Source organism: Antedon mediterranea, chromosome 11 (assembly GCF_964355755.1).
Source record: "Antedon mediterranea chromosome 11, ecAntMedi1.1, whole genome shotgun sequence".
In the NCBI taxonomy this organism is placed as follows: Eukaryota; Metazoa; Echinodermata; class Crinoidea; order Comatulida; family Antedonidae; genus Antedon; species Antedon mediterranea.
Genome location: NC_092680.1, coordinates 4770770 through 4782873, shown reverse-complemented (window position 1 = coordinate 4782873; position 12104 = coordinate 4770770). Strand labels below are relative to the sequence as shown.

Genomic DNA, 12104 nt, shown 5'->3' with positions numbered 1-12104 from the left:
TGGATTATCGTTAGTAAAGATCTCAAAAAAGATCTTGCTGAATCATTCATAATGGTATTTTCTGGACAAAGGCCTTTATTCAATCTTTAAAAACAAAATAAAACCCTAATATTCCCTGGATATAGCACTTGCATACCTTTTATTTTAACTAAACTGCATAAATATTATGGCAGCATTAATATTGTTGAGCTGTATAATGTATGTTTGAAAGTTAAAAAAATAAAAAATGTTGTTTAGCTCTTATACATAATTTTCAACTTTGATGACGCTTAATAAATGCTAATATAATTGGCACTTTTTGTATAATGTCCCTAAAGCTTGGTTCCATTTTTCTACAGTTACAGTAACTTCGTTTGACCTATCTTAAAAATTATGGTATAAAAACTGAAGTCACCATGGACAAACAGATAAAGACAGCAACTATTCGCAAAAGTGGACAGTAAAAATCATAATAAAAGGCTTAAAGCTCTGTCTACACTATCTTGATTAAAAAAAAAAAAGTGATGTGCCCAATATGGTAGTGATATCATCATGTCCGTATATGAGCAAATCACATTTTTTTTGTCACATAAAGTTTGATAGTGTGGACAGAATGAAATTTGTCTGAATAATTATATTTCCTCATTCATTAATTTCCATTAATGGTAAATATTGAATGTCTGTTTAGCCTGAGAAATGAAATATTGCATTTAAATCAATAAATTACCACATGAATACTTAATAACAAACTGCATCATAAAGTATTTTATTTCATTGCAGCACAACACTGGTACCAGTAAGTAAACAAACTTTATGTTTTATAGTGGATATTTGATACAGAATGTAGACAAAAGTCCTTTAAGGAACATTCAAGCATAGCTTCTTTCAATAATGTCGAAGTAGTACAATCATTCCATTCTGAAATTTCTAATATGTAAAAATATGAATGAAGCATTGTCATGCCAGCAAGGTGAGAAGTTTAAATGCTTAATAAAACAAATGATGTAACTTGTTCACATAAATAAACATTAAAATATGCTTATGAACTAGAGATGCAAATATATTACCAGTACATTTTAGTATAATGAATATTTTATGAAGCAACAATGCCTATGCTAATTAATGTTCTATCTAAAATCTACATTTTGGGAGCCAGTCACGTAATAAAGCACAATACAGGGAAAAGGAATGCCTGATTTGATACTAAACGGTAAACATTTGAAGAAAATTAAAAAAAATGAGATAAATTGTATTATTTTTGCCAAAACCTAATTACAATAATTCAAGCGATGTTTATTAATTAATTGTGAAACTATTTTATTATGTATTTATTGTACTATTCTCTGTGGCCTCTAGACCCACAAAAAAAAATTCATGAAAACAAATTTGGTACCTGCTTTATTAATACCATTATTGCCTTATCCTTCAGATTGAATGTAAATTTGTTGGTCAGCGCATATAAAGTGTACATAAAAGAACTCGTAAACAATTCTTTTGAGTAGGCGACTCACTGCTGCTACAGTGGGTTCGTAAGCGGCCTAATCTGAAATTACCAAGTTTTTATGATACAGCTATTTCAGGCGTCTCTGCCCATATTTTAACCAGAAAGAAGTTTATTATTATTATTATTGCTATGCTCATATCCAGGTATGTAGTATAATGTTTAGTTTTTAGTAGAACTGTTAACAGCGATGTCCAATGAGACGGTGGTTTAGACTACATTATTAAAAACGAAATAGTAAAAATGATTGATTACTGTGTACACTATACAGTAAGGTATGGAAATCACCACCTTTAGGAATTATACTATTCTAGCCAATATTGAATCAATTTATCACACTGAATAATTATTAAAACTTGCTGTCTCTAAGAATGAACTTATGCAGTGTAAATTTATATTAAAACGTGATTCCCACCAGCGACGCAACGTAACAGACGAAACGTATTAGAAAATTCCCTTCTTATTATTGTGCTTGGCCCTGTTTGCTTTAAATCAAACCTGACTGGTTGCATCAACGTTAGTTGCCACATTGACCATGTCCTAGTTGACCTTGCATACAGTACTTGGACGCACTATACTGTTTCTCTTGTGTGTTTACTGTTTGCTTTTATACGTTGTGGTGTGAAATCAAACTGATTTCCTGCAGCGACTGATTTCCTGCAGCGACTGTTTGCAGCACTTTGCAGCATTGCCGGTTCCGACTTGTGATGGAATATGGCAATTTGCGTTGATGCGTCGCTAGTGGGAACCATGCTCTACTATCATTTATTTTATTTCTATAATTGTTTTACAGAATATTCTAAACTTAACTTGAAATAAAACGTTGACACACCAATGATTTGATTATCTAGCAGAAATGTGGTCAATATAAAAATTATAATTTTAAAATTCATTTTAAAATAGATGGTTTATTCGGAGCTATGTAGTAGAAACAGTCCCATGTAAACTACAGGGGTTATTTATTTTGAGAATAATGTAGACATTCACTATTTAAAAATTCAATTACAGTTTTATCTAGTTTACTCTATTGTGACATTAAAACTAATGTTTAGAATGTCAAAAACATATTGAGCAGGGAAAAATTTCATTTAAAAATTTTGTTTAGCAATATTGCTAATCAAACTGATTTTTAAATCGAAAAACATAGTTTTGTATTGTATTTTTTGCTACACAATTTTCAAGATGTGTAGCACTAAGGTTGTTTTGTATAGCTTTTTGCTATGCTACACTGGCGAAAATGTTCCCTGTTGAGCACCATATTAACTAATAGAGAGTCAGTAATTGTTGTCGACACCATGCAAATAATAATTATAATACTACTTTTAATAACAAATTATCATTTTATTTTTTGCATCTTGCATTACATAGATCTATAGAAATATTAATTAATCTATTAATAAAAACATTTTAAACAAAAGCAGGTATCTGGTAGGCAGAATTACAAAAAAAAACAAGATTGAAGCTGGTAGTGAGTCAGAAATGATTGAGAAGTTTAATCTCTGTGTACATTATCAAACTAGTTTGACAAAAAATAGTCTTGATGTGCCCAAATATGGCAGTGATCTGCATAAATATAATACAGTAGTGATATGAAATCATCATGTCCATATATGGGCACATTACATTTGTTTGTCACATTAAGTTTGATAGCGTAGACAGAGAAATTAAATCAAATCTCAACAAAATTCACAATTACCTTTGCTTTTTGAAAACTGCATTTAATTCAAGTTTTAACATATCCATAACTTTCCATGTTTGCACATACAGAACATTAATGAAAGAACAAAATCAGGTTGTTACACTATATTTTGAAACTCAATCTACTTTTTAATGTATCACTTTTAATCTACATATATTATCATTTCATTTTTATAATCTAATGTATTAATAGTAAGCAGGCAGCTTATGATGAGAAGGACGATGTGATGCTTAATATTTTACATCAGTTTATAAAACGGAAGCAAAGCAAAGTAACATCAACAATGAAGTCTTTCTCATAATTAAAGATGTATTGTCCCCCTGAAAAAAAATTCTTAAATAACATTTTTTTGCATGCCTTTTTAATGTCACCTAATATTAATAGCATCCAGTTTGATCAAACCAGTAGCAACAATGATTGTTGAAGTGGCGCTATACATAATGCCCCAATTAATCATATAAAAATGTTTAGTATTTTTTGTCATGTCAGAAATGCCATCCATTGCTACTAACAGTAATCTTATTAACCCAAATGTATTGTTTATTACAAGTCAGAACTGACTGTACAATTTATTCCAATTTATTGTTTACAAAAACATGTTTTTTTAAGTCTTTAAATAATATTATTACCAATTATGATTTATTGTTTTGATTGCTATTTAATTATAAATAAATTAAAAATGTTTTTCTTATTTCTAATTAAAACATAAACAGGCTGCAAATTTCTTTTATCTGGTCAACATTACCTGAAAGTAATATGCCTATTGTACTTTATTAATCATATGAAGAGAGTGAAAATTTAATTAAAAACTACCAGGATAAACAAATGCTATATTTTACTTCAAATTAATTAAGCTACTATAATCTTGTAACAGCAGTCAAGGAAACATAATCTGAATTCAATTTAGTGAAGATACACAAACTGCTTTGAAATCACAAAGCTTTACTATACCAAGCATGGAAATGTACTGCTGGTAACCATGGCAAAATAGGATGGATAGAGCATTACAGTATAATCATTTTTCGTGCGTTGCATTTAATCACTGCACAAGTAATTTGACTGAAATTTGTTTTTTTTTATCCTACAGACTTCCTCCTTAAGTGAAAATATTCATTTGGTTTTGTAGATTTGAGTTGAAAGAAAACGAGCCTATTAGTTTTGATACTCATCCCACTGTTATCATTGCAGTGAATCGCTCATCAATAGGCACTCAGTGTCACATGATAATATCTTTTGTTATGAAAAAAAGAGTTCCTCTATTTTAACATAAACAATTGGAAAATATTCGTTTAAGATGTTCTTGTAAAGCCACTTAGCTAGTTACAACATTAATCTTATTGTTTTTACAATTTGTATGCATGCAACCAGACATTTATTTTAACATTTTATTTAATGACTAGGGTAATGTAAAGCGCTAAGAAATGTTGAGCATTAAGAGCTATTGACATATAATTACCATTATTATTACACTGGGAGGTGGGAAAGAGTATGTGGGGGGGGGGGGGGGTTGGTATGTGGTTGTCAGGAGGTGAGGTGGGAATATGTGGTGGGGAGTGGAGTGATTGAATTTAAACAGGCATATTTCTTTTGGCCGATTGGTGTAGCCACATTAAATAGTCCTCTCCAATGATGGAACAGTGATTATGTTCGAGTTGGCATGGCAGTCTAGTTCTTATAATTTAGTAACAATCACCAATCCCAAATAATAAGATAACATTAAATTCTAATCAAAGAAATGTATTGATGATTTCATATTAATATTGTTTAATTATACACAGTAGTCTAGAAGTCAATATGATAACATCAATATTGAAGCTAATTAATACTAAAATTGACATTGGACATCTAATTAAAAGTCTATAATGTCAAGTGATGAATTGTAATTGATGTCCAGATCAATAAACTTTCTCTATAATTATATTTCTGTAATTAAAATGATCATGGTTTAATGATTCAAGCAGATGGAGTTTACTGATAAAGACCTGTCATTGCTATCAGAAAATATCAATCACTCAACATGATGCACTGCCGCTATGGAGAATGAATAGCAAGGGCTGAGAATCATACGCCAGTTTAAAGTTGTTCTCACGACTCAGTCAAGCACGAAAGAAGAGCATATCAAGCTTGTCTGTAAATGTACATAACATTAACAAATTATTCATTTTTAATAATAATGTATAATATGATTAAATACTGAAGTTTGATTTAATTGTGTATTATTTGTCGACACCCTGTAATTTAAATACAGGTGTTTGTGGTATAAAATATTGTGTGTACACTGATTATTTTTCCGTATTACGTATTCTGATTTATTATAGTTTTCACAACATTTTACATTATACAGTAAATAGTAAATACTATATCGTATTTCTGATGGCGGCTATTTTGAGGAGTCCTACCATGTTTGCATCACTTCACCACTACCTAGTTGACTCTCTAGTTTGTAATGGTAAATGGGGGAATATTAACAACCTACGACTTGCAGCCTACTGGACAACACAAACCACAACTTTCTTCTCCCCTTCGTGCCAAGTGCTGCCACCAAATTGCGTCTCTTTGTGTTGAGTGCTGCCACTAAATTGCCATTCGTCTGTCCACAACGGCAGGGGCTGAATGGACCAGTAAACTGGAGTACAGTAACCCTCTACTTTTCCGAAAGATGTACTGGGTTCTTCAAAGTGCACACGAGCCAGATGTGTACACTGGACCTCCATTTTTTAATTTTTATCTGAGAAGACTTGTTCTACCATAAAAAACAATGGTTGAGGAGTGACTTGAACCTGTGCCGATTGTATACTATAGCTACCTGTATGTGTTGTGGCGCCATTGCCTTGACCAATTGGCCACTCAACTCGAGAATATAGTGACACCTCTAGAGAATGTAATTATCCAACAAACACAGAAGACTTTTAGTTTACTGTACTGACTTTGATACTGATTGGTTTATGCTAATTAATGTAACTAATTGCTTTGAGGCTGTACAGAACTGGTTAACATGTTAAAATCTTGAATATCATTATCCCTGTTGTGGACATATTTAATATTACAGCATTCCTTCCAAAGATTTCAAATTAACATTTTATAGCTACAGGATCATCATTATCAAGAAATCAATGAATCGTATAATGAAACACGTTTTATTTTTAAACGTGATATTATGCATTTGCAAGGATGCTAAAAAGAGAAAGTTGAACTAAAGTCATACAATTGTAATTAAATATTATTTAATAATAATTCATTACTATAGCTATACAAAAAAGAATTATGTAAAAAAAAGTGGTTGTTGCCAATGGCCAAATACTGTTTACCGTAATACAAACATTTGAATCTTTTGACTACTGCCGATATCCCTGCCAAGCACTTAAGGCAAGGTTGCTGTTTACCTTAACTAAAGAGCCATCGGCATGGGTTCTGGTGGTAAAACAAGTCTTTTCGGATATTACGGACTATAAACTGTAGGTCCAATGTACACAGTTAAAAAATGTGTACACTTTAAAAGACGAGTAGCAGGTTTACCCCGGTGAACTGGTTCACAAAATAGCTCCTGTATCAGGGGGATTACCACCTACAGTATCTGAATAATTTACTATTGGTAATCATGTGCCAAAAGACATCAAATAAAAATAAAAAATGTAATACTATAAAATTTAATTGGGTCTTACCGCAATTTATATGGGTTAACTTCTTTGTTGTTTTGAATAGAGTTTTTAATTTCTATCAAACTCTTCGGATCAAAGGATTTGCAACATGTAAAAATAAAATTTCAGTAAATAATTACTAAAAAAATAAGGGAATTTCCCCTTAAACTGGCATGAAGTTGCAGTGACCTAAATATGGGAGGAAATTGGATTACTGTTTTTCTATAAACATAGTGTGTAGTACTGCATTGTAATTTCAACAAGCAAGCAACAAGTACCTTAACCCAAACATTCAACGTTGCATTGTCAAGTCAAAAGTTGTGTAATAGTAGTTTGAAAAAGTTTGGAAGGGGATTTTTTAGGTTTGACAGGTGAAATCTGTAATTTCCCCAAAAAAACTTTTTTCACAAAACAAAAATTGTTTAAAGAGCCAAACTTTTTTTGTAGTACAGTAATGTCAAACCCTAAACAAAAATTAGTAATACTAAAGTCATAATGTAATCAGTGTGATTTGAAGAAGGGATTTTGGGGGGTTTGCGCAAGGTTATTTGCAGTTTGCACTAGTTTTTGTAAATCGTTTAAACTGCTATCATAGTAATTATTGTAATTGACAGTGGTGGATGGGTTTTGACGGAAAAAAAAATACAATTTTTTTTCTTTAATGTACTGAATGCACTTAATTTTTTAATTTAGGTGTCGCATAGATTTAAGTCAAATCAAATCCTATTGGTAGCATACTGTACTTGTTTCAGTTTAGCATTAATCTCATCTCAAGACATCTGTAAAGTGAAACAAATTTTTGCAGTGATTCAGGAAACGTCTTTTTGCTTTTACAATCAAATTATTTGAGGTGAGATAAATTGGAACAAATTGAAAGAAAAACAAAAATATTACAATTGAAATATTCTATAAATTGTTTTCAGTTTACATTGTACAAACTTAAAAAGAAGAAAAACCAACCACACAATACATTACACAAACCAGTAGTGGTGTTAGTAGTCTATGAGTGCTAGCTTACCTGTATAAACCGACAATAGCCCGTGCTCTCCAGAGGGAGGGCTTAGATACGAAAGTGAAAAGTTCCTAGAACACCCCTGCATTATAATGGACCCGTCCGCAACCACGCCCTCATGTGGGAACGTACCAACGTACCACCGTCATCATTTTCCGCGTACTTGACTGCGGGGACGGCGGGAGGGAGTTTATACAGGTAAGCTAGCACTCATAGACTACTAACACCACTACTGGTTTGTGTAGTCTATATCGTGCCTAGCTTACCTGTATAAACCGACAATAGCCAGATTAGCACCGGACTAGAACTAGTCGGCGGTGGGAGTAAGTTAACAAAGAGCAGAGCAAGTGAGGTGTACATACCTATAACCTAGGCTTTAGCACCGCTGCTGCTACTGGCGCCATGGTTGCAGAAATGTCCCTTAAATAATGCTCAGTAAACGTAGAATGTGTCCGCCACCATGCCGCTGTCATAATGTCTGATATAGAACCGCCAGCGTACAACGCGAAGTGCTGGACGATTCATAAGCGGCCCGAGTCGCTGCCACGACCCAGTTGCAATCGTGGATTTTGCGGCCGGCCGATACGGGGGCACCGATGTGACGAATAAGTGAGATATACCCTCTCGCAACGTCTCTGTACGGTGGATGTAGAATTTGAGTGCTCTTACCGGGCACCAGGATGTGTCCTCTACTACCCCCGAGAATGCGGACATTGATGGAACGAACACAGCCGGCGAAAAATTTAACGTCTGGGACTTGGCCAGAAAGTCCTTCCTGAATAATAACCGGACTCCACCACGCTCAAATCGTATATGGCCTGGCTCTAGCGTGAGCGCATGTAGCTCGCCTCAGCGTTTACATGAGGACAACGCCACCAGAAACGCTGTCTTAAGCGAGAGATTATATAATGAAGCCTTGCTCATTGGCTCAAATGGCGGGCGAGTGAGTGCGGATAGAATGACGTTAACGTCCCAACGTGGAACTAAGACCTTAGACGGAGGTCGCTCTCTGAACATACCGCGTAACAACTGCGTGATTACTGCGGAAGTTGAAAACCGTCGAGCCATCCTTGAATGGCGGCGTAATGGCCGCAATCGCTGACCGGTAGCCTGACACCGTGCGCACTTGCAAGCCTGATTCGTACAGGTAATGCAGAAAAGCGCAGATCTGACCCAAGGATATCGCCTTATGGTCTATGTTATCTTGTCCGCACCAGCGAAAGAAGTGTCGTAGACGGCTGTTGTAGACAGTGAGAGTCGACTCTCTTCCAGATGATATGCCCGAGTCTCTGAGCTGATCCCTGAACATGGCCAAACAGTCAGGTTCAGGGATTGTAGGTTGATCGTCGAGAACCTCGCACGATTTTGCGTCAGTAGATCCGCGCGGACCGGAAGACGCAGCGGGTGATCGTAAAGAAGACTGGCAAGAAGCGGATACCACGCTTGACGAGGCCAGAACGGTGCGATCAACAGAACTCGGCATCGGAAGCGCTGAATGTGAGTCAGAACTATTGGTATGATCGATATCGGCGGGAACGCGTACGCCCATAAACCGTCCCATGACATGGACAGGGCATCCACCGCCCACGCACGTGCATCCCGGAATCGACTGCAGAATGTCGGGAGCTGCGTGTTCTCTGACGTCGCAAACAGGTCTATCTATGTGCGGCCGTCCGAAGTGGTCGAATATTTGAGTGGCTATGCTCGGCAACAGACGCCATTCGGTCGGGCGTAAAGCGAGTCGGGACAGCGTGTCCGCGACTCATTCTGGCTGCCCGGAATATGCGATGCAGTCAGCGTTATTCTGTGCGCGATGCACCAGTGCATGAGCGTCCATGTGTGGTAGCAAAGAGTCGGAGACTCCGTGCCTCCTTGTCGGTTGATGTACGCGACCACGGTTGTGTTGTCCGAGCAGACATGGACGTGTGAATTTTTCATGTTTGGAAGTAGCGCTTTCAACGTTCGGTCTACTGCCCAAAGTTCTAAGAGATTGATGTGGGCTAACGCCTCCTCGGCACTCCAAACGCCGGAGACGTGACTCTGGTTGGAGCAACCGCCCCAACCCGCTTCGGACGCGTTCGTTTCTATTCGGGTGTCCGGAATTGATCTCTGAATTGATCTGCCCACTAACAATCGGCCGTCCGTTAGCCACCATTGGAGGTGCGTTACAATGAACGCCGACATCGGGACCACTTGTCTAATGAGTCTGAACCTGGCCGGTAGAAGGCTAACAGATGAACTACAGCGGCTGCATCCGTAGCCGACAAAACGGAACTAGAACTACAAAGCTGGCTAGGAAACCTAGCGTTCTCAGCCAGTCGTATGCTGTCGGAGCGGAAGCGGTAATCAGGCCTTGTATAGCAGCAAGGGCTTAGGTTACTCGTTTCTGTGAGGGGCACACTCTGCCCGACACGAGATCTATCTGCGCTCCGAGATACATGGGATGCTGAGTCGGCGCCAGGCACGACTTTTCCCGGTTCACTATGAACCCTACGCGTTCCGTTACGAGAAGGACGCAATTGAGACTGCTCACCAGCCGGTCCTTGGACTGAGCCACGATTAACCAGTCGTCTAGATACATGAATATGCGAATGCCGTGCTTGTGAAAGAACGCACCGAGCGCTCGAACTGTGCGCGTGAACACGCGCGGAGCCGTTGATAGGCCGAACGACATCGCGACGAACTGGTGAAGACAATTGTTGATTCGAAACCGCAACCAACGTTGGTCTTCTTTTGCGATTGGTACGTGAAAGTACACATCTTTTAAATCTGTCGATGCGGCCCAGTCTCCTCGTCTTAGCCCTAACAGGATCGATGAGACTGTCTCCATCCGAAACCTGCGGGGCCGAATAAATCGTTTGTTCAGACGTCTTAGATTTATAATTGGTCGCCAGTCCCCCGAGGACTTCTTGGTTAAGAATACGGTTGATTCGTGGCCCGAGCCCGCATGATGTTCTTCGACCCTTACTACGGCTCCTCTTTGGAGCAGCGCGGCAATCCCGTCCATAAGCACTCGTTGCTTTATTGGATCTTTGGGGATTGTGGTCGGACGAGGACCTCCACACACTGGAGGGCTCGTAAATTCTATGCGGTAGCCGTAGCTAAGTGTGGAGAGAATCCAGCTGTCTACCATCAGCTACTCCCACTCTCGGACGAACCGTAGGAGACGACCTCCCACTGGTCCGGCCCCGGACGGCACGGACCTCGCCTGCACGTTACCGGCACCTGCGGTCACCACGTCGCGAACCGCGGTCCCGACGTGCTCCCCTACCCGGCTTACCGCCACGCGCGGGGCGGGAATTACGGGGTCGCGACGGCCCAGGAGTCTGCCCAACCTCAGACTGATTACGGACCGACGGCGGCGGTTGTGAGATCGATGGCACCACCGGCAGTGGGGCTGGAGGCGTTTTGCGTGATCTCGTCTCGCGACGTGCCTCTCGCTCGCGAGCCCACTTATTTTTCTTCTCGGCGAAATTACCGTAGAAGAGATCCACAGCACCGAACGACTCGCTAGTTGTGATGCGGTCAATTGACCCTCCGCACGGCGGCCGAGGTCATTGAAATTGTCACTTGTTGGTCCGCGACCAGGCCCGTAAACTGCTGAAGCAAGCAGATCACGTCCGCGTCAAGGTGCCGTGGATGGTCCGGATCCGCGAGGAATGACAGAAGGTAGCCCGACATCGAGACCGTTCGTAACGTCTCGCGTGCGCCACGGTCGACCGCGATTAGCGCCTCCTCAGTTCTGGCGGCCGAAGGAGACAGAAATCTGCCGTTGGCGTCGAGACCTTGATCCTCGCGCGCACGCTTCTCTCGCTGCATCCGGGATCGGTGGTGCCGATATATAGCGTTGAAAACTGGTCCTGCGGAAGCGGGAAGGCTGCTGCGAGATCTTGAGATGCAGCTCTACGGGTTTTAGGCTCCTTCGCTATAGCCTCTACCCTAGCGACAAGTTCGGGATCCAGCGGCGCAACTGGACAAGTCGTGACCCGCTTCAATGGAGCACGCACTCCAAAGGTAGAGTACCTCTTCGCAGCCGGCGCGGGCGTCGGCGCGTCATAGGCGTACTCTACTCAAATGTACGAAAGTACAGCAGGAACCACACGATTGACAAGAGCCTGCAAACCGTCTCCACCCTGTGCAACCTCGGAGCGATCCTCACTAGGCAGCGAGGTCATGGTCCTGTCACCGTCGTACCCACCGACATCCGGCGATGGGTGCGTCCCTCGACCTTGAAAGTACTGCGGAGGCAGAACTGGCACAGGAGGATAATTAAGC

General features: G+C 39.5%; 1 protein-coding gene across 3 annotated transcripts in view; it reads right to left on the bottom strand.

Moving 5' to 3' along the window:
• The window catches only part of LOC140062150 (neurocalcin homolog), a 42511-nt gene that overhangs the window by 21276 nt on the left and 9131 nt on the right, over positions 1 to 12104 (bottom strand). The window lies entirely within an intron of this gene.